At 34.8% G+C, this 20,773-nt stretch overlaps 1 pseudogene; it reads right to left on the reverse strand.

Moving 5' to 3' along the window:
* Positions 1-20,535, reverse strand: part of LOC115434562 (proto-oncogene tyrosine-protein kinase receptor Ret-like) — a 53,324-nt pseudogene extending 32,789 nt beyond the window's left edge.
* Positions 20,536-20,773: the final 238 nt, after the last annotated feature.

Below are 20,773 nucleotides of genomic sequence, written 5' to 3' on the forward strand. Positions count from 1 at the left end.
CACCTGAATTGAAGCTGTAAGTCCAAACATTCATTCACATCAGGGTTGTTTTATTTCAGATCCACTGCGGTGGTGAACAGATAAAACTTGTGTCACAGTCTGAATACTTACGGACCTGACTGTAGCTTTATTATGAATCAGCTCATAATAAGTTTGAATCACTTCTCTGAGGATGTGGTGCGTCTCACCTGATTCCACGTTGTAGCTGATGGTGTAGTTGGGACAGACGTGGACTCTGGTGAGGCGTCGGAGCTGCTTTAAGGCCCCCGGGTACCGGTTCTCCATGATGTGGGGGATGGAGGTGTCTCTGTGGGGGAAGCAGAGCTCCTCCATTTTTGTGTTGGAACACTGTGGGACTGTGGCGTTGATGAAGTCCAACACGATCCGAGCCCACTTTTTGTTGTAACAGGGGTAGGCGGAGGGGGGGCTCTGGGAAACCATGGCTCGAAGGCCCAGTTTCTGCACCGACCACAACTTCTGATCTGAAAAGAAGAACAGCCAGAACAATATAACAGGACGCTTTTAATCTCACACAGTGCTTTTCTTGATGACTAAGCCCATTTTTACTTAAATGTAATTACATTATCATCCTGAAGGCATAAAGCTGCACCTGAAGCCCATTAGTATGCAGAGAGCGTAAACGTCAGGAAACTAATTTACTTTCATATGGAGTTTACGGACTTAAAGTCTGAATAAAGAGAAAACCATAGCATTGCATTAACGTTATAATGATTATAAAATATGGAGGCCCAAGAGTGTCAAAATAAAACAAATCTGTAAGAATAAAAAAATTAAAGCAGAAATACAGAGGATTTAATAGGTGAATAAATGCAAAAAAAAAAAAAAAATACAAAGAGGAAAAAATAAAAGTAAACTTAAACAGAGCTTGTGCAACTATTCATAACAATTAATATGACAAATAAATGCAAAAATAAATTAAAAACTGAGCAAAAATAAGTTAGAGGTAATGAATGAATAAATAAATGTATAAAGAAAAATACATCAATGAATGAATGAATAAAAGTTAAAAAAAAAAATCAATAAATGTATAAATAAAAGGAAAATAAACAAAAAAAAAAAAAATCTGGAATAAATATGGAATAAAAAAGCAAAGAAATAAGTAAAATGTATTTAAAAATATAAATATAAGAAGGAATAAACACAAAAGTGAATAAATAACTTTTAGTAACTACAAGAGAAATAAAAGAATAAATAAGCGTGTGAATAAAAATACAGATTAAAAACAATAATACTGGACAAAAAAAGGAAATTTAAGGACAAATAAAAATACGTACATTTGTAAATGTAAAGAGGAATGACAAAAAATAAAAATATGAATATAAAGAGAAATAAATATAAAATAAATGAATAAAGATCTGGAGATATGAAAAACAAACATGATAATATGAAGATGAATAACAAAAAATGAAGAAATAAATAAAGTAAAAATAAGTAGATAATACAGAAAAATTAAATTAATATATAAATAAAAATACATCAAAGATGACTAAGAGCAAAAACACAAACAAACAATAAATAAATAAATATAAAGAAATTCTAAATATAAAGAAAAAAAATGGGAAAAAAATAAGACAAATGACAAAACATTAAAAACATCACTAATGAGTATTTTTGCATATTTTTATCTCATTGTGTGAATAATTATTTATATATTATGTGTTTATTTCATGTTATGAGTGGTCAGTTCCTGTACAGATGCAAACTACAACTAAACCTGTAGACGAATAAAGTCAAACTAAAGAATCAAAGTGGAATATGTCGGTGGACTCACTGAGTTGTGCGAAGTCGCTCTCCTCCAGGGTTTTATTCAGCGACAGGACCCCGGTGCTCATGTCCATGTGGAACCAGCTGAAGTACGGCGGCCGTTTGTGGGCGCTCACCGGACACAGGTAGAAGTGAGGCCGCTCTGAGTCTCTGTCCAGCAGAGCGTGGACCTGAAGGATCTGGGTCCCGGACGGTTGACCCACGTAGACCGTCTCAGTGTACTCGCTCTGAGGGAAGTACAGCGTCCAGACTCCTAAAAACCAACACAATGAACGACGACTGAGCGTGAGAAACACGGAGCAGAGGACGAAAACATGACCAAAATCAGACATTAATGTGCTTTAACTGCATATATTAGGCCAGTGATCTGCACTGTTTTTTTTTTTTAACTTAAAGTTTTCATCTGTTTTATCTATTTATCTGTTTTTGTTTTTGTTTGTTTTTTTCTCATGCCTATAATTTTTATTGCTTCCCTGCTATAATGCTTTTAATCCAGTGGTTCCAACCTTTTTGGCTCCTGACCCCATTTTAACATCACAAATTTCTGGTGACCCCAGACATTCAAAACAGAGACTTTTTTTGGGGCTAAAATTAATTTGTTTACGATCATGTAATAGTTTGCTACACTATGTTGCAAATACAGGTTAATTTTAGATGATATTTAGTCTATATAATGTATACTATTATGGTATTATGGTACATATCCTTGGTCAGGATATGTACAGTCAGTCCAGCTTGGATTTACAAGGAGGACAATTAATACTGAACAAACAAGAACTCAAACTATGAATTATGAAAGAGCTGCAGCATCTGAAACTGACCACAATGAACATTTGACACATAAACAGAACCACAGTGCTGCAGTTTCACACTCACTATGCTATGGATTGGGATTGTCTCTCTCAACCAACCATATATTTTTATTAGTAAGGTTTTTTTTTTTTTTTTTAACAATTACTCGAAATTTCAGGTGACCCCATTTGAATTCCAGGTGACCCCATGTGGGGTCCCGACCTCAAGGTTGAAAAACACTGTTTTAATGTTTTATGTAAAGCACTATAAAGTATCTTGTACATGAAAAGTGCTATAGAAATAAACCTGCCTTGCCAGTGGTTCCCAACATTTTTGGACTCGTGACCCCATTTTAACATCACAAATTTCTGGCGACCCCAGACATTCAAAACAGAGACATTTTTCTCTTGGAGATGACTGAACGGGGCCAGGTAGGTGAAGAAATCTGTCCATTCTCTGTTCAGTTTTGTAACTGTCTGTGTTCAGGCAGGTTGAAGCGTAGTAACGCATGCGGTCACATGATCGGGTCAATCAAGATATGTCGTCTCAGATTATATCCTGCATTTTATTTGAATTTAATTTTTATTAGGAAAAGTGTGTGGTGTTTTCTTACCTCCGCCAGGAGGTATTGTGATCGTTTTGCTTTGTGTGTTTGTGTGATTGTTTGCATGTTTGTTTGTTAGCAGGATAACTCAAAAAGTTATGGACGGATTTTCAGGAAATGTTGACACTTGCACAAGGAAGAAATGATTAAATTTTGGTGGTGATCGGGGTGGGGGTGGTCCACGGGGGGTCCCCACTGATCGGCCTCGGCGGAGGTCTGCATGGTCTTTTCTAGAAAAGCACTCGAGGAGCGCAGACCTCCGCCGAGGGTGATCAGTGGGGACCCTCCGTGGACCCCCCCCCACCCCGATCACCACCAAAATTTAATGATTTCTTCCTTGTGCCAGTATCAACATTTCCTGAAAATTTCATGAAAATCCATCCATAACTTTTTACGTTATCTTGCAAACAAACAAACAAACAAACAAGCAAACAAACAAACACGTACGCACACAAAGCAAAGTGATCACAATACCTCCTGGCAGAGGTAATAAAGATAAAAGCTCATTATAACGCTGCAGAAATGAAGCTAAAAGCAGTGTAAGGCTTCTGCACAGTACTGTAGGTGTAATCATAGCCTGTTAATTCTAAGTTTTTGACTAAAGGAGGACAGGTCATGAACTCTAAACACAACAGAAAACAGGAAACACAACACTGGCCGAAACTCGATCCAAAGCAAATCCTTTCACAGCCATCACCTGCTGCCTTCAAAACAACACACAGAACCACAACCTTAAGAAAAGGAGGGATAAAAATAGAAGCATGAAGAGGGTTGGGTCTGTTGTTTCTGTCCTGGTTCAGTATCGGATCGAGGTCTGGGGCTGAACTCGTGGTCTTCCTTCTACGCTGAGGTGGGATAGTTTATAACTGTATAAGGTTACAGTGTCATTATAGCGTTCACTGATACACAGTTCAGCCCAAACTGTGGCTGTTCTGATCTAGTTTAGACAATTAGAACTGACCTTTAGTGCAGCAACTGACAACACAACGACTAATTTCACAAACGGAGGTGATGTGTGGTTTAGAGCTAAAAACTGAGCCGTAATGTAAACTGAAGACTTTAAAAATAAAGCATGTGCAGATTAGAGGACAGCAGGTTATTCTGAGCCTCTGTTTGAAGAAGAAACTGGATGAGACCCTCAGACCACACAGTTTTCAGTCAGCGTCAATTCTGTGGTAGTGGTGGGTGTTTTCAGGTGCGACACCGCCCCCTGCTGCTCACAGGTGGAGCTAATTAACTGTGATTTAGAACACGGCTGGTGTAGCAGAATACCCCCGCCCCCCCCCAAACACACACACACACACACACACACACACACACACACACACACACACACACACACACACACACACACACACACACACACCACGACATCGTCTTTTTCTGAGAAGATTCAGGAAGTACACAACTCTCTTCAACAATCTCTTTCTTTTAATATATTTAAAAAGCGTCTTAAGCAAAAACTGTTGCTACTTTATGCTTAGCGTTACCCCACACGGTCTGATGAACCAAAACTAAAAAAAGGAAACATAAACAAACAGAGAGACTTCAAAAATACACCTGACCCAACACCCAGTATACGCTGATATACAAACCATGTAAACCACTGGTTCCCAACCTTTTTTGGCTCATGACCTCATTTTAACATCACAAATGTAATAGTTTGCTATACTACGTGTCAAATAAACATTCATTTTAGCCGACATTCAGTCTATATAATGTATATTATTATGGACGGAGGCAGAAAAGCCAGGTGTAGATTACTGTACAAAGGGAGAATTTTACTTTCCCTGGTCAGGATATGTACAGTCAGTCCAGCTGTGATTTCCAAGGCTGACAATTAATACTGAACAAACAAGAACTAAACTATGAATTATGAAAGAGCTGCAGCATCTGAAACTGACCACAATGAACATTTGACAGATAAACAGAACCACAGTGCTGCAGTGTCAGACTCAGAGTTTTTAATCAATTACTAGAAATTTCAGGCGACCCCATTTGAATTCCAGGTGACCCCATGTGGGGTCCCGACCCCAAGGTTGAAAAACACTGATGTAAACTCTTTATTTATGTGGATAAAAGCCCATGTCTGACTATTAAATTATCTGAGAATACTGGAATATGCTGACTACAACAGGACTGTAGGATAAGGAAATGAAATGAAACATCGCTAGATAGATATAGATAAATATTTTAAAACAGGTTTGTTGTTATTAAGAACATCTTAATTTATTTAAGGTTATAATATAAATTGTGTTTCTCATCACATGTCTAAGGGTAGATGGGTAAATATTTTCAAATAGGTTTGTAGTTATTTAGAACATATAAACTGTGTCATCACATGTCTAAGGACCCCCATTTATAAGCTGAGGACTGCTTCTGGGGTGTCCTATTACCAAATGTATCTTGTAAATGGATTGTCGAATTTGACTGCTTGTAATATAATAATTTTGTAAAAAATTGATTGATTGAACGACTTGTCAGGATCATACCTCATGGACTAAAACCGCCTTTTATTTATCATTTCTTCAGGAGGGACATGTTTTTATATATGTAATACACATTGTAATCAGTATAATATAATTTTTATGTATGGGGGAGGGGTTGTTTGTCCATCTCAGAGTGTTTTTTTTGTGTCATTTTCATATTTTACATCATTTTCCTCGAACTGCATCTTTACTGTGGTTTGGTTTTCATGTTGTTTTTGAATGTTGCACCTTTTATACCATATTTGTGTCATCGTATTTTTACGTTGATTTTGTCTCGTTTAGTCTCATTGCATCTTTGAATGTTTTATCTTATACATGATCTTTCACTTATATACACTTACACTTATATACTATTCACTTATTACATTTCACATTTAAATCACTTTTGTTTCTTTTATCCGAGAAAGAGCTATCAATCTGTCAATCCTTTCTGTGTCGGGCTGGGTGAGGTTTCCCGTGTTGAGTCAAATTAAGCCGCAGACTCCACTCCTGGTGGTGCCCTGCCGTCAATTCCTTTAACTTTCAGCTTTGCATCCATGCTCCCCCTGGAACCCAAAGACTTTGGTTTCCTGGCTTAACTGTCAGGTTTCTTCACTATTAATTCAGGAGCAAAAACCAGTTTATAAACTGTAAAGAAATAAGGACTTGACATTCATCATGACAATTACTGATATAAAGTAACTTTTTTTTAATTTTTACACTTATGTATTGATTCTTTTCTTTATATAAAAATGACTGATCCGTGGTTTTGAGGAAGCACAACGTGATTTTTTTATCGTAAAAAAAAAAAAAAAAGGAAACTGGGTTATATTCGTCTGAAACATTAGAACTATAACTCAGGCCAGACATTAGTTGTGACAGTGGGTTTTATGTTACAGGAAAGCGGTAGTAGCAGTTATCAGGCATCCTCCTGGATGTTTAACAATACCGTGTGCTGGACGACAGATGAAAATGAACACATAGGTGGGATGTGACAGGCTGGGCTTTTTTCCCTCCTCTGATGCATCTGTCAACTCCCTCGTTAGCGGAAATTGAAAGGAGGGCTCAAATGACACTTATGCAGCTCTTTTAATGAATTTCTCCTTCAGTCAATAACATGTGGTTTCCGATTCTCCTTCTGTTCACCTTGAGAAGTTTAATTACAAGGGATAACATGATACGGACGAGAAATGAATCATTACCTGCCAATGCCAGCGTATGTGTAGTGTGTCTGTGTACATGTGTGAGTCTGTTGGTGTTAATCCATACAGAGCTACAGCAGCCTTTGTGTTCGACAAGAAAATGGAGATGTGAGTGTTCCTCCTGTAATTATATCCCTGTTATGTTCCTCTTTGACGATGGTAGGCAACCATTTAGGGAACGCACTAATGTCATTAGCAGACAGCAAAACTAGATTTTCTATTTCTGTTGGTGCAGTTGAGGCCTCGGCTCTGGTTTCAGACACTGATTCAATTTCGCTGGGCTTGGATGACAGGAGGCCGTTCTGATGGATAAAATGTGGCCGTCCTTCCTGAAGGATGGAGATACGCTCAGGGAGGCTGCAGCGCTTTTTATTAAATGTGTTACAGGACAAAAACAAACAGCAGGCCACTAGTTTGTTAAAGCCTCTGGAAACCAAAGATAGAAAATCATCCTAATTATGCATTTTAGGGTCAGAATAGTAAACAGAAAAATAGGACCAATGTTCCTGTAGCTTACCAGCCAAATTAAAAGCTTTGGGAAATGTATCCAGATGCCATTTACTATCACCCAGTTCTGTGTATTTATTCTATTACAGAAATAGCCCATGTTTTGGTCATATTCCAATCAGATCTGTAAAAAATTCTAATTCCAACTTGATATCATTGATACTGATTTATTGGATCAATCCACTTCCTATCTGTTATAATGGGAAATTTTTCAAAGTCGCACCAAATCCAGAATCAGATCCAGATGGAAATAATTTCAATCCCTTGTGTTGACATCATCATACAGAAGCTGTATACCAAGTTTGAAGTCAATCAGAACTGGAGTTTCGGAGAAAAAGATGATTGAATTTTTTTCCCCATAAGAGCCCATGTTAAATTTTCCGTCAGTTCCAGATCCAGAAGAAGATCCTGATCAAGCATGTGGACATTATGTTTGGGTCATCTGCCCATCAGGGCTGGACTGGAGACATTTACACTGGATATCATTTATATTTACTGAGTTATTGCATCCATCCACTTCCTATCGCTTATAATGGGAACATTTTTCAAAGTCGCACCAAATCCAGAATCAAATCCAGATCCAAATAATTTCTCTAACTTTTGTTGACATCATCATACAGAAGCTGTATACCAAGCTTGAAGTCAATCGGAATTGTAGTTTTGGAGAAGACGACGACTGAAAGTTTTGTAATGTACGACAGACGCTGACGACGCCGGAGGCCTCATGACGACCTTATCTTACAGCCTATCGGCCGGTAAGCTAAAAAGGATTAGACCACAGGTGTCAAACATGCGGCCCGTGGGCCAAAACCGGCCCTCCAAAGGTTCCAATCGGCCCGCGGCGTGATTTTATGGAGTGCAAAAATTACACTGAAGATATGAACAGTCAAAGGTGTTGAACTGGTTTTAGCCCAGTGTGATCTAAAGTAAAATAATAGTCTAATAACCCTTACAATAAAATGTGAACAACATGAAAATTAAGCACAATTTGAACAATATTCTGTGTGTTACTAAATGTTTTGTGGATTTGTAGATCCAATTTGTAAGTTGTGTAAATAAGTTGACACATAGTATTGTAAACATTCTTATTTTAGTTACACATTCCAAACTTCAAAATTTCAACAATATGATGTTTGTGTAACATTGTGTGTACTGCACATGTACAAGTGATAAGTTGAGGCATAATATTGTTAAAATTTAGCTTATTTTTCTTAAGAAATTAAATTTGTTTCTGGTTAGTCACATCTTTTTTTGTGAAAAGTTAGTTTGTAAATGTAACCATTTTCAAAATTTAATGTTTTTATTGCACTAAAATGAAGAGAAAAACTTGGAGTTGTCATTATTATAGGTTTTTATGCTATAATTTTAATGGTTTGGTCCGCTTGAGATCGAATTGGGCTGAATGTGGCCCCTGAACTGAAATGAGTTTGACACCCGTGCATTAGACACTAGTTTCAGACGCATCACTTTTGGACAAAACGCACTGTTAATAGTAGGAGGTAAACTTTGGAATAACCTGCTCCTCCCAATAAGAGAGTGTCCAACATACAACACTTTTAAAACTCACTTTAAACAGTGGCTCCTAGAAAACCACAGATGCATTTACTTTTAATCAACACACATTTCATCACCCATGCACTGTCTCTGTTTAGTTGGATGTAAGTATAGAGGCTAATGCCCCTGTGATCATCCTCTGTTTGTTTTTTGTTTATTTGTTTGTTTTGATGATGCCTATGTCATCATTATGTGTATTTTTACATTTTTTAATTCATAGTGAATGAGTGATGTATTAATGTTGGCTGTTTAATATTTTGTTTTTGTCACCTGCCTAGGGACTGTAGATGAAAAGTAGTTATTTTTACTAATTCTGGCATATTTACATGGGTGTATTTTTATACAGCAACGTTCAAATGTGCATGATGCATGTGCACTATTAAAAACTAATAAAATGAAATAAATAAAATAAGTTTACATCCAGAGCTGAATTCAACTTCTGTCAGTTTTCTGATATAGGGTTTGAGTTGGTGTAAATACTGGCACAATAATGTCTAATATTAGTGATTACAGTCAGTGCAGGGTATCAACATTTTAGCAATTTTCAGACATGATTTGGGCGAAAAAATATGGATTCAGTGTCAGCAAATGTAACTCTTGTCACATACTTAACCTAAATTCTTTGTGCCTCTGGTACAATAACATTTTTCCGATGCTTTAACATGGTTTAATATTCTGATTAATTTTAGGGATGCTTGAAAATTTTGCTGGATTTTACGTTAGCTCAAATAAAATGTAATGAAAAAACAAAATGATATAAGTGTTACTGGTATTCACAGAATAGCCATAATAAGTTTGGTCAAAATCCATTGCAATCTACATTTATTCTCTTTTTAATCTAGATTTATATTTTCTATCTATTTCCAATCAAATGTAAAAACTCACTTACTACTGTTAGCTACCAGCTGCTATCTGTTTACAAAAACGTACACTTATAATGTAAATTACTCACTTGATACAGTTAATTTATACCCCACTTGTAACTCTTGTCTCATATAGGCAACATTAGTGCAAATTCAGAGTTATTTAACTTTTAATATTTTACATATTTAGCCACAGTGATGTTGTTTTTGCTAGTGTTAGCCTACTAGCTAACAAGATGCTAGTAACAAAATGTCTATACAGGAGAATTTTTTTTTTTAAGATTATTGATATTTATTCTTGATAATGACACAGATTTATATCATACATGTATTTGTACTATTTCACACCACATTTACAGAAGTTTTAAGCTTTCAGGCAAATGGATCCAGTTTTGTGACGTTAGCTCTCACCATAATGAACAGTTTAGTTGACAGACATAAGTAACTGTCTAAGCAAGTAACTAGTTATTTCTAGGATAACTTATAAAAAAAAAAAAAAAAAGAGTGATAGAGAAAACAATGTGGAAATAGTGATAAAATACGATGGCTGAATAATTATTCTCCAGCTTTTTTATACAGCTAAACGGAGATTAATATGGTTTTACATTTGTGACGGCCAAGACTGTAAGAGTTCTGTCCTTCTGACAGACACATGTTAGTACCCACTTCCTTTTACTGCACTGGACATTATTATTTTTTGTTCAAAGTGTTTTTATTACATATTGAGTCATCCAGAAAAGCATAATACAGTCATTGTTTTTTTGTTTTTTTTATACCCAAACCCATGAACATTCCCACCCTGCTGCACCATAAAAAAAAGATGATAATTGACAATAATAAATAAATAAATAATAATGAACACAGATATTAGTCACAGTCGTATTAATAAGACTACTCTGGAATAAGTGAGGGATCTACATTTTTAAAATATATATTAAAGAAAGAATTTTGCTTGAATTTGTCTAACTTCATTTCTACCTCTCATACAGAACATATTCTAACACTGTGATTGCCAGAAAAAAGGACCTGTCTGTATATTTTTTCCTTATGTTCTATATTGTGTAATTTATTTTTGGGATGCATAACTATATTTAATAGGAAGCCTTGCATTCTGAAGTGCCTACTAACACTTGTAACCTATGGGCTTATGATTTCCTTGTCTATGTGAACATCTACAGTCGCGGAAAAAATTATTAGACCTTCAAAAGTCATCAAAAACAATGGTTATGCATTTAAGTAGTAACTCTTGTGTGTATCATGTGACTAAAACAGACAGAACAGAAAACACAGAATGCCTAAAAGCACTGTTTTTGTCAGTAGAATGCCATAGATCGGGGGTCTCAAACATGCGACCCGCCAAAGGTTCCAATCTGGCCCGTGGGATGTTTTCGCAAAGTCAAAAATTCCACAGTCTTGAACTGAATTAAGCAAAAAAAAAAAAAAAAAAAAAAAAAAAGCTTGAATTAAGGAAAAAATGTTGAATTAAGCAAAAAAAATTCTTCAATTAAGTAAAAAAAAAAATCTTCAATTAAGCAAAAAATCTTGAATTAACAACTTAATTTTTTTTTTGTTTTAGTGCAAAAAAAATAACATTTAATTATGAAAATATTTACATTTACAAACTACCCTGTAACAATAAAATGTGAATAACCTGAACAAATATAAACAACCTGAAATGTCTAAAGAAAATTCAGCACAATTTTAACAGTTCTCTGCCTGTTACTAAATGTTTAGTGTCTTTGATCTGGTCCATAATGCACATGTAGAAATAATAAGTGGAGGCAGAATATTGTTAAATTTGCACTTATTTTTCTTATGAAATTTCATTTTTTCAGGTTATTCACATTTTTGTTTGGATAGTTTATAACAGTAAGTATTTTCATAATTTAATGAGTTTTTTCTTTACACTAAAACAAAGACAAAAATTTGGAGTTGTCATTATTTATATGTTATTATTTTACTGGTCCGGCCCACTGCAGATCAAATCGGGCTGAATGTGGAACCTGAAAGAAAATGAGAGTTTGAGAGTTTGAGTTTGAGAGCCCTGCCATAGATACTGATGGAAGAACTGAAGTGATTTTGGTTATTATCAAGAAAACATGTTAAATGGAAAGATATCAGCTCTGAAATTAAACTACTATGAGTTATTTTTGTTGTTATCATTATATTTGTCCAAACAAATGCACCTTTAGTTGTATTTAGTTTCATTAAAATGAACAAGAAACTGAAGAAAACAAGAGATGGTCTAATAATTTTTTCCACGACTGTATGTGTTAGATTCTAGTTTTATTTCATTAAATCATTTCCAAGCCTTAAAGCCTTGTATTAGACTCATGAGTGTCTCAGTCTAATTAACTCTACTGTGTTGGACAGGGCAAGCTGTGTGAAAGAAATGATAACAGTGCAAATGGTTATGGACTATGGACTCTTAATACCTCGATCCGGTCCCGAACCTTTAACACCTGGCATTAATATGTGTTTCTGTGTCAGGTGAAGTAGTCCATATCCCATGTGTCCCTCCTCATGGAAAACAGCGCCAACATCTCTGCTCTCAAACCAAATTAGAGCCATTTGATTTCCCCCTCAGGTTTTTTTTTTTTTTTTTAGTACATTTTTTAATTATCTCTGCATGTGTTTGTGCATCAAATGAGTCTCAACATGAAACCAAAAACATAAACTGATTTCCTCTTATAATGCTCAAACATCTGCATATGATTTATACGTGTAATCACAAGTCACAAGTGTTTGCTCCTGGAGGATTCTGTTGGGTTTCTGTAAATTGGCTTAGAGTCTGGTTTTTGACCAACTCTATATAAAGTGTCATGAGATAACTTTTTTGTTGCGATCTGGCGCTATATAAATAAAATTTGATTGATTGAGTGATTTAATTGGTTTTCCCCTGTAAGTCGCTTTGGAAAAAAGCGTCTGCCAAATGCATAAACATAAACATAACTATTAAATGATATAGAAAACACTTTAAATATTACTACACAGGACCCTGTAGGAAGAATATGTTGGATAAAATCTAAAGAATAATGTTAATGTAATAAAAAAGGGGTGAAATGATGCAAAATATACTGGTTTTGACTGAAATACAACATACCGTTGCAGAAAAAAAATTCTTACACCATCAAAAGTCATCAAAAATAACAGTTATGCAATCTAGTCCTAACTCCTGTGTGTGTCATGTGACTAAAACAGACAGAAAAGAAAACATGGAATGTCTAAAAGCACTGTTTTTGTCAGTACAATGCCACAGATACTGATGTAAGAACTGAAGTGATTTTGGTTATTATCAAGAAAACATGTTAAATGGACAGATATCAGCTCTGAAATTAAACTACTATGAGCTATTTTGTTGTTATCATTATATTTGTCCAAACAAATGTACCTTTAGTTGTACCAGGTATTAAAACAAACGAGAAACTGAAGAAAACAAGGGTGGTCTAATAATTTTTTCCGCAACTGTATTTCCAGTTCATTTTATCAGAGGGACTAAACACTAACATATGTTTTTGACTTGAAACTGATTTATATGGTTTAGTTATGATGAAACACATCAGTGCTGTACTTGGTAAAAGTGTCTTAAAAGGCCACCTCAAATAAAAAATCTTCAGTCCACCATATACAATTTGTAGTTAAAAAAAACCCCATCACTATTCAATTCAATTCAGTTCTTTTATAGAGCCCTATGTCAAAACAAGGAATTAGTTGGATATGAAAACAAATGAAAATAAACAGTAGATTATTTTCAATAACAGTAGAAATTAAACTCTTATGAGCTATTTTTTGTTGTTATCATTATATTTGTCCAAACACATGTACCTTTAGTTGCACCAGGCATTAAAATGAACGAGAAACTGAAGAAAACAAGGGTGGTCTAATAATTTTTTCCATGACTGTATTTCCAGTTAATTTTATCAAAGAGGGACTAAACACTAACACACGTTTTTGACTTGAAACTGATTTATTTTATTTAATTATGATGAAACACATCAGTGCAGTACTCTGTAAAAGTGTCTTAAAAGGCCACCTCACAAATAAAAATCTTCAGTCCACCATATGCAATTTATAGTAAAAAACAAACAAACAAACAAACAAACAAAACAAACAAACAAACAAACAAAAAAAACAGGGCTTTACAGAATTAGTTGGATATGAAAACAAATAACAGTCAATAAACAGTAGATTATTTTAAATAACAGTAGAAATTAAACTACTATGAGCTATTTTTGTTGATTTCATTATATTTGTCCAAACACATGTACCTTTAGTTGTACCAGGCATTAAAATGAACAACAAACTGAAGAAAACAAGGGTGGCCTACTATAATTTTTTCTGCGACTGTATTTCCAGTTCATTTTATCAGAGGGACTAAACACTAACACATGTTTTTGACTTGAAACTGATTTATATGGTTTCATTATGATGAAACACATCAGTGCTGTACTCTGTAAAAGTGTCTTAAAAGGCCACCTCACAAATAAAAAATCTTCAGTCCACCATATGCAATTTGTAGTAAAAAAAACAACAACCAACCAACCAACCAAACAAACAAACAAAAAACAGGGCTTTACAGAATTAGTTGGATATAAAAACAAAAGTCAAATAAACAGTAGATTATTTGAAATAACAGTAGAAATTAAACTCTTATGAGCTATTTTTGCTGTTATCATTATATTTGTCCAAACACATGGACCTTTAGTTGGACCAGGCATTAAAATGAACAACAAACTGAAGAAAACAAGGGGTGGTCTAATAATTTTTTCCTCGACTGTAAGTGAAAGACATTCAAGCTGCATCTATACCCATAATGTCCATTAGAGGGAGCTATTATCTCACTGAGTCAAACCCAAACCTGCCACAGAAGAAAACAGCCCGAGGCAGATCATTAATAAAGTAAAACCTTCATTAAAGACGAAAGACTTTGCATTAATTTATATTTTTACAGCATTAGAAAAAAATAAAATAAAACAATACTATCCCAGTCATGTCTTTATGCAGCCGTTTTGTTCGATAACTCAGTCCAAATTCCTTTAATCTGCAGAATTCTCACCCATCCATCACAATGGGAGCCCAGCAGACGACAGCAGGCCTGTGAAGCCCCAGCAGAGGCTCCAACGTGTTAACCAGTGGGAGCCGAACGCATTCGTGAACGGCCGGCCTTGGCTCCCAGCCACGGCGCTGGACCCCACGCAACACAATTCGTTTATATCATTCAAAATTCAATTTCTTTCCAGGACTGAAGCCAACAGAAAGCAAGCAGTTTATATCAAACCTAATTAATTGAATGGATCAAGCAGGCCTCGGCGTAAATGGCATCTATGGTCTCTGAAGCCATGATGGAGATTTTTGTAAAGCATGACTCATTACCTTCCCAAAATGATGCACGAGAATGACGGAAATGCAGATCCTAATGACATTTCACCTCTCCAGAGCACAGAGAGATAATAACTGAAAATACATAAAGGCTTTTATCTCATTCTGTTGAAATAAAATACGCTCTTTTGCTACTTGACAACAATAACACAGTAAAAAAAGAAAAAAAAATCTGTAATTTAACAGAATTTTCACTGTTCATTTTACAGATTTTTCCTGTTTTTTTAAGATAAAGGAAAATATCAATGAAATGACAAAAATAGACTGTGATTTTACATGTCAAATGTAAAATAACACAAAAAACTATAACGGTGAATAACCATAAAATTTCCATTTTTTTAAAAGACTTTTTTTCTTTTTTCACAGAAAAATACAGCTAAAATACATTTGCAAAGGTATTGTAATTTCACAAATATTTCTTTTCTATTTATGAGATTAAACTGTTAATTTAAAGTTTAATACTGTAAAAAAAAATTATAAAATGAGATAAAATTACTGACAATTAACCATAAAAGAAGTATTTGTTCTGTAAGTTTAACAAGACTTGTTTGTTAATTGACAAATATCTTGTGCAATTACAACAAAAATGTTGAATAAATGTATTTTTGTGAATGTATCACATGTATAAGCACTGATAAACTGTCCAAATACAGCTTTTATCAGTGGATTGGACAACTCAGTCTCATTGAAAATTATTTCTATATATATTTATAGGTAATTTGATTGTTTTAATACTTAAGTAAATATTCTTTATTAAACATTAAAAATAAAAAAAAAAAAAAAAAAAAAAAGCAAAAGCAAAATGTTATGTAAAGTTAAGGCAAAAAACTGCATTTTAATTATGGAAAATTACCGTATTTTTATGACAATTTTATTTTCCGTTATTTTACAATATTTTTTCAGCACCCCTGCTGCAGGAATATTACTGTTTTTTTCCTTTTTTTTTACAGTGAACAAGCAGCTTTGAGAAAAACTCTGACCCGTCATAACTCACTGTGTGCAAACATACGCAAACCTTTTACAGTCTTCAAACACCAATAAAACCAATGCAGAGCTGGAACCACAGTGTAATTTCTTGAAAAACTACAGTAAGTAATTTGTCAAACAAAGCCAGTGTTTGCGCAGGAGGAGTTCTGTAGCTATTGGTGTTTACAGTAGATATGGTATCCTGATGGCAGATAGTGAAACCAGGCTCGTCCACAGCCTCGTCTTCCTCATACGCTCATACGTCTTCTTGGTTGCCTTATGATCGCTGTTTTCATTCCATTTTATTTTTTATTTATGAAGGAAGATCCCATTGAGATACAAGATCTGCTCTAACATGGAGTCGAACGGCAGAACAAATAGTCTGACACGAAAAACCATTTTACATGATAAATGGAGGTAGTTAAGAAAAACTGAGACCAGCTCTGTTCACTGAAAGTCTACGGAGACACAGACTAGAACAGACTAGACTAGACTGGACTAGACTAGAACAGAACAGAACAGAACAGAACAGAACAGAATAGAATAGAACAGACTAGACTAGACTAGACTAGAACAGAACAGAACAGAATAGAATAGAACAGACTAGACTAGACTAGACTAGAATAGAATAGAATAGAATAGAACAGACTAGACTAGACTAGACTAGACTAGACTAGAACAGAACAGAACAGAACAGAACAGAACAGAACAGAACAGAATAGAATAGAACAGACTAGACTAGACTAGACTAGAACAGAACCAAACCGAATAGAACAGAATAGACTAGACTAGACTAGACTAGAATAGAATAGAATAGAATAGAATAGAACAGACTAGACTAGACTAAACTAGACTAGAATAGAATAGAATAGAATAGAACAGAACAGACTAGACTAGACTAGAATAGAATAGAATAGAACAGACTAGACTAGACTGGACTAGACTAGAACAGAACAGAATCGAACCGAATAGAATAGAATAGAACAGAACAGAACAGAACAGAACAGACTAGACTAGACTAGACTAGACTAGAACAGAACCAAACCGAATAGAACAGAATAGACTAGACTAGGCTAGAATAGACTAGAATAGAATAGAACAGACTAGACTAGACTAGACTAGAATAGAATAGAACAGAACAGAACAGACTAGACTAGAATAGAATAGAATAGAATAGAATGGAATAGACTAGAATATAGAATAGAATAGTAGAACAGACTAGACTAGACTAGACTAGAACAGACTAGACTAGACTAGACTAGACTAGAATAGAACAGAACAGACAAGACTAGACTAGACTAGACTAGACTAGACTAGACTAGACTAGAATAGAACAGAACAGACAAGACTAGACTAGACTAGACTGGACTAGACTAGACTAGACTAGACTAGAATAGAATAGAATAGAACATACTAGACTAGACTAGAATACAACAGACTAGACGAGAATAGACTAGACTAGACTAGAATAGAATAGAATAGAACATACTAGACTAGACTAGAATAGAATAGAACAGACTAGACGAGAATAGACTAGAATAGAATAGAATAGAATAGAACATACTACACTAGACTAGACTAGAATAGAACAGACTAGAATAGAATAGACTAGACTAGAATAGAATAGAATAGAATAGAATAGAATAGACAAGACTAGAATAGAACAGACTAGACTAGACTAGAATAGAACAGAATATACAAGAATAGAATAAAATTGAATAGAACAGAACAGAACAGGATAGAACAGAATAAAAGTACAGAATTGTAAAAGGTGAAGAAAAAATACAAATACAATAGAAAATATGCTGTATGTTAGGAGTCTAATGTGTTAATAATGATGATGTGAAGGTTAATGGCAGACAGTGATTCATTTTACGTTGTGTTTAAATACAGTTTTCACTGTTTTGAGAATATTAAAAAGAGGAAAAAACCTTTTAAGCTAAAAGCTTAATGAAAACCTGGCATTGTACTCCAGTGGAAAACAATGAGAAGAAATTAGTACTAAGCTACTCACATAAGCAACCGTATACACAGAACAAACATATAAATATAAACATAACGTGCTGCACACTTTTAAACCCCCTCAGCCAAATATAGTGTAAGATTCTGCCCTATAATTTAGATTAGATTGTCTTTGTGTCAAACTTATTACACACATATTTAGATTGGAAAGTACTCAGATATTATAACTGCACAAGGACATTTGACCTCGAAAAAGTAAGTCAAGATCTACTCCATGTCAAGATGTATTCACAGTGTAAATTTGGTGCAGATATGTCAATGCATTCTTCAGATAATGTGATTATATCGTTGAATGGACAGACAGACAGACAGACGACAAAAGGATTACAATATAAATACGATAAAAACGTATAGAAAAGTGCAGCCATTTGATTATAAATAACAAAAGTGCCAACAGTAAGGTAACTTCAAAAACACAAAAAAGACAGTTAAAGTGCTGATCTGATCTATTTTTGTTTGACAGTTTTACTAAAATTAGCCTTAAAAATTTAAATATATTGCCTCAATACAGTGGTTCCCAACCTTTTTTTACTCGTGACCCCATTTTAACATTACAAATTTCTGGCGACCCCAGACATTCAAAACAGAGACATTTTACTAAAATTAATTTGATTTTGACCATGTAATAATTTGCTATACTATGTTGCAAATAAACGCTAATTTTGGATGACATTTAGTCTATATAATGTATATTATTGTGGATGGAGGCAGTAAATCCAGGTGTAGATTACTGCACAAAGTGAGAATTTGATTTTCCTTGGTCAGGATATGTACAGTCAGTCCAGCTGTGATTTACGAGGACAATTAATACTGAACAAACAAGAACTCAAATTATGAATTATGAAAGAGCTGCAGCATCTGAAACTGACCACAATGAACATTTGACAGATGAACAGAACCACAGTGCTTCAGTTTCAGCTTCAGTTTGTCATGTCTGTTATGGATTGGGATTCTCTCTATATTTTTATAAGTAAGTTGTTTTTTTTTTTTTATTATTATTAATTACTAGAAATATCAGGCGACCCCATTTGAATATCAGGCGACCCCATATGGGGTCCCGACCCCAAGGTTGGAAAACACTGCCTTAATATATTGCAATTTACTGTATTATATTGCATCGTATTGTCCCATATCATATCATATCATATCATATCATATCTATCATATCATATCTATCATATCATCATATCATATCACCCTGTGTTGTAGCGGAGTGTATCGTACTATATTGTAGTGTAACATATTTGACAATAGCATATAATATTGTATCACACCATGTCAAAACAAACCGTATCATAACATATCGAACTGCATAATCCCATATCGCATCACATCAGTATTGAACCATGTCATGTCATATACCCAACTCTATCATATCATATTGTAACGCAGTATAATATAATATAATACACACACACACACACACACACAAAGCACAAGGATAAATCTGTCACTCATACATTATATTATACGCCACCATTATTTTCTATCTACAACTATTTTTCATAAATAAATAATAGTCTTCAGTTAAAACTTCTGGATGAAACAGTAAGGAAATGTCATATTCCATCACTATTTACAAGTTGTTACATTTTTTTCTTTCGGTTTCTTTCATTATCAGGTATCAAATATGATACGTTCAGCGTTAAAGGGTTAAAAGTGTCTGTTAGTCCACTTTAACCTACAGGAGTTTGTGAAACATGTTTTATAGTTGCTGTTAAGTCACTATTTCTTTTATATCTGAAAATCATAACTGAAAATTTGGACATATAAGAAATAATACTGAGATAAATTGAGTATCACTATTTAGAAAAACCATCAAGATAGGATTTTTTTAAGACAACAGATGAGCTGTGTCTGACAGAAACTGAGCAAAGACAGGAATGATCCCAATGACACATGAGCAACAAGAAAAAAAAAAAAAAAAAACTTGATAGTTTATCATCAGCTAAAGTTTCATTGTAATGACAGAAGGACAATAGTAAGAGCAGACTGAAGGAGAATAAGACAAATGGGTTAGTTATGGTTTCTATGATTTTCGCCTCCTATTTAACCGGGAAAGGACAAAAAGGACAGACTCCGGACAAACCCTGAACCTCAGACTGTCATCCTCAGACCACATCGTGTCTGGGTCTGGTCAAAGCCGACGGGGGTGGGACGCCCTCTCCCCGTCGTCCCAGACAAAGACAGGAACTCAATTAGCTCAATGCGTGCTCAGGCTGATAGATTTACCAGCTATGAGCTCATGTGCCTGAGTGAACCACACGGCGTTTCACCACATGGCTTACTAATCCGCCATCGAACAGGTCTCCATTAAACAAACACTGGAGCTCCCTCCCGGACCAGACGTCCTGTTCTTCCTCCTCCTCGTCCTCATCCTCTACGTTAAGCATCCTTGTCAACAGTGTGGCAGATCAGGATGAGTGACCTGCTCTGTCTGCTTTAGGATTTATCCCCTGAGTCAAACAGCAGCACTAAGAGTTTCATATGAAAACCATTTTAGATAGATAGATAGGGTTAGCAAGTAAACACTGAGACCAGTTATATACAATCCTAGAACAGAATAGAATAGAATAGAAAACAGGGAGGAAAAACACAAATACAAAATACACTGTGTCTGATGTGATAACG

Source organism: Sphaeramia orbicularis, chromosome 15, assembly GCF_902148855.1.
Source record: "Sphaeramia orbicularis chromosome 15, fSphaOr1.1, whole genome shotgun sequence".
Lineage (NCBI taxonomy): Eukaryota > Metazoa > Chordata > Actinopteri > Kurtiformes > Apogonidae > Sphaeramia > Sphaeramia orbicularis.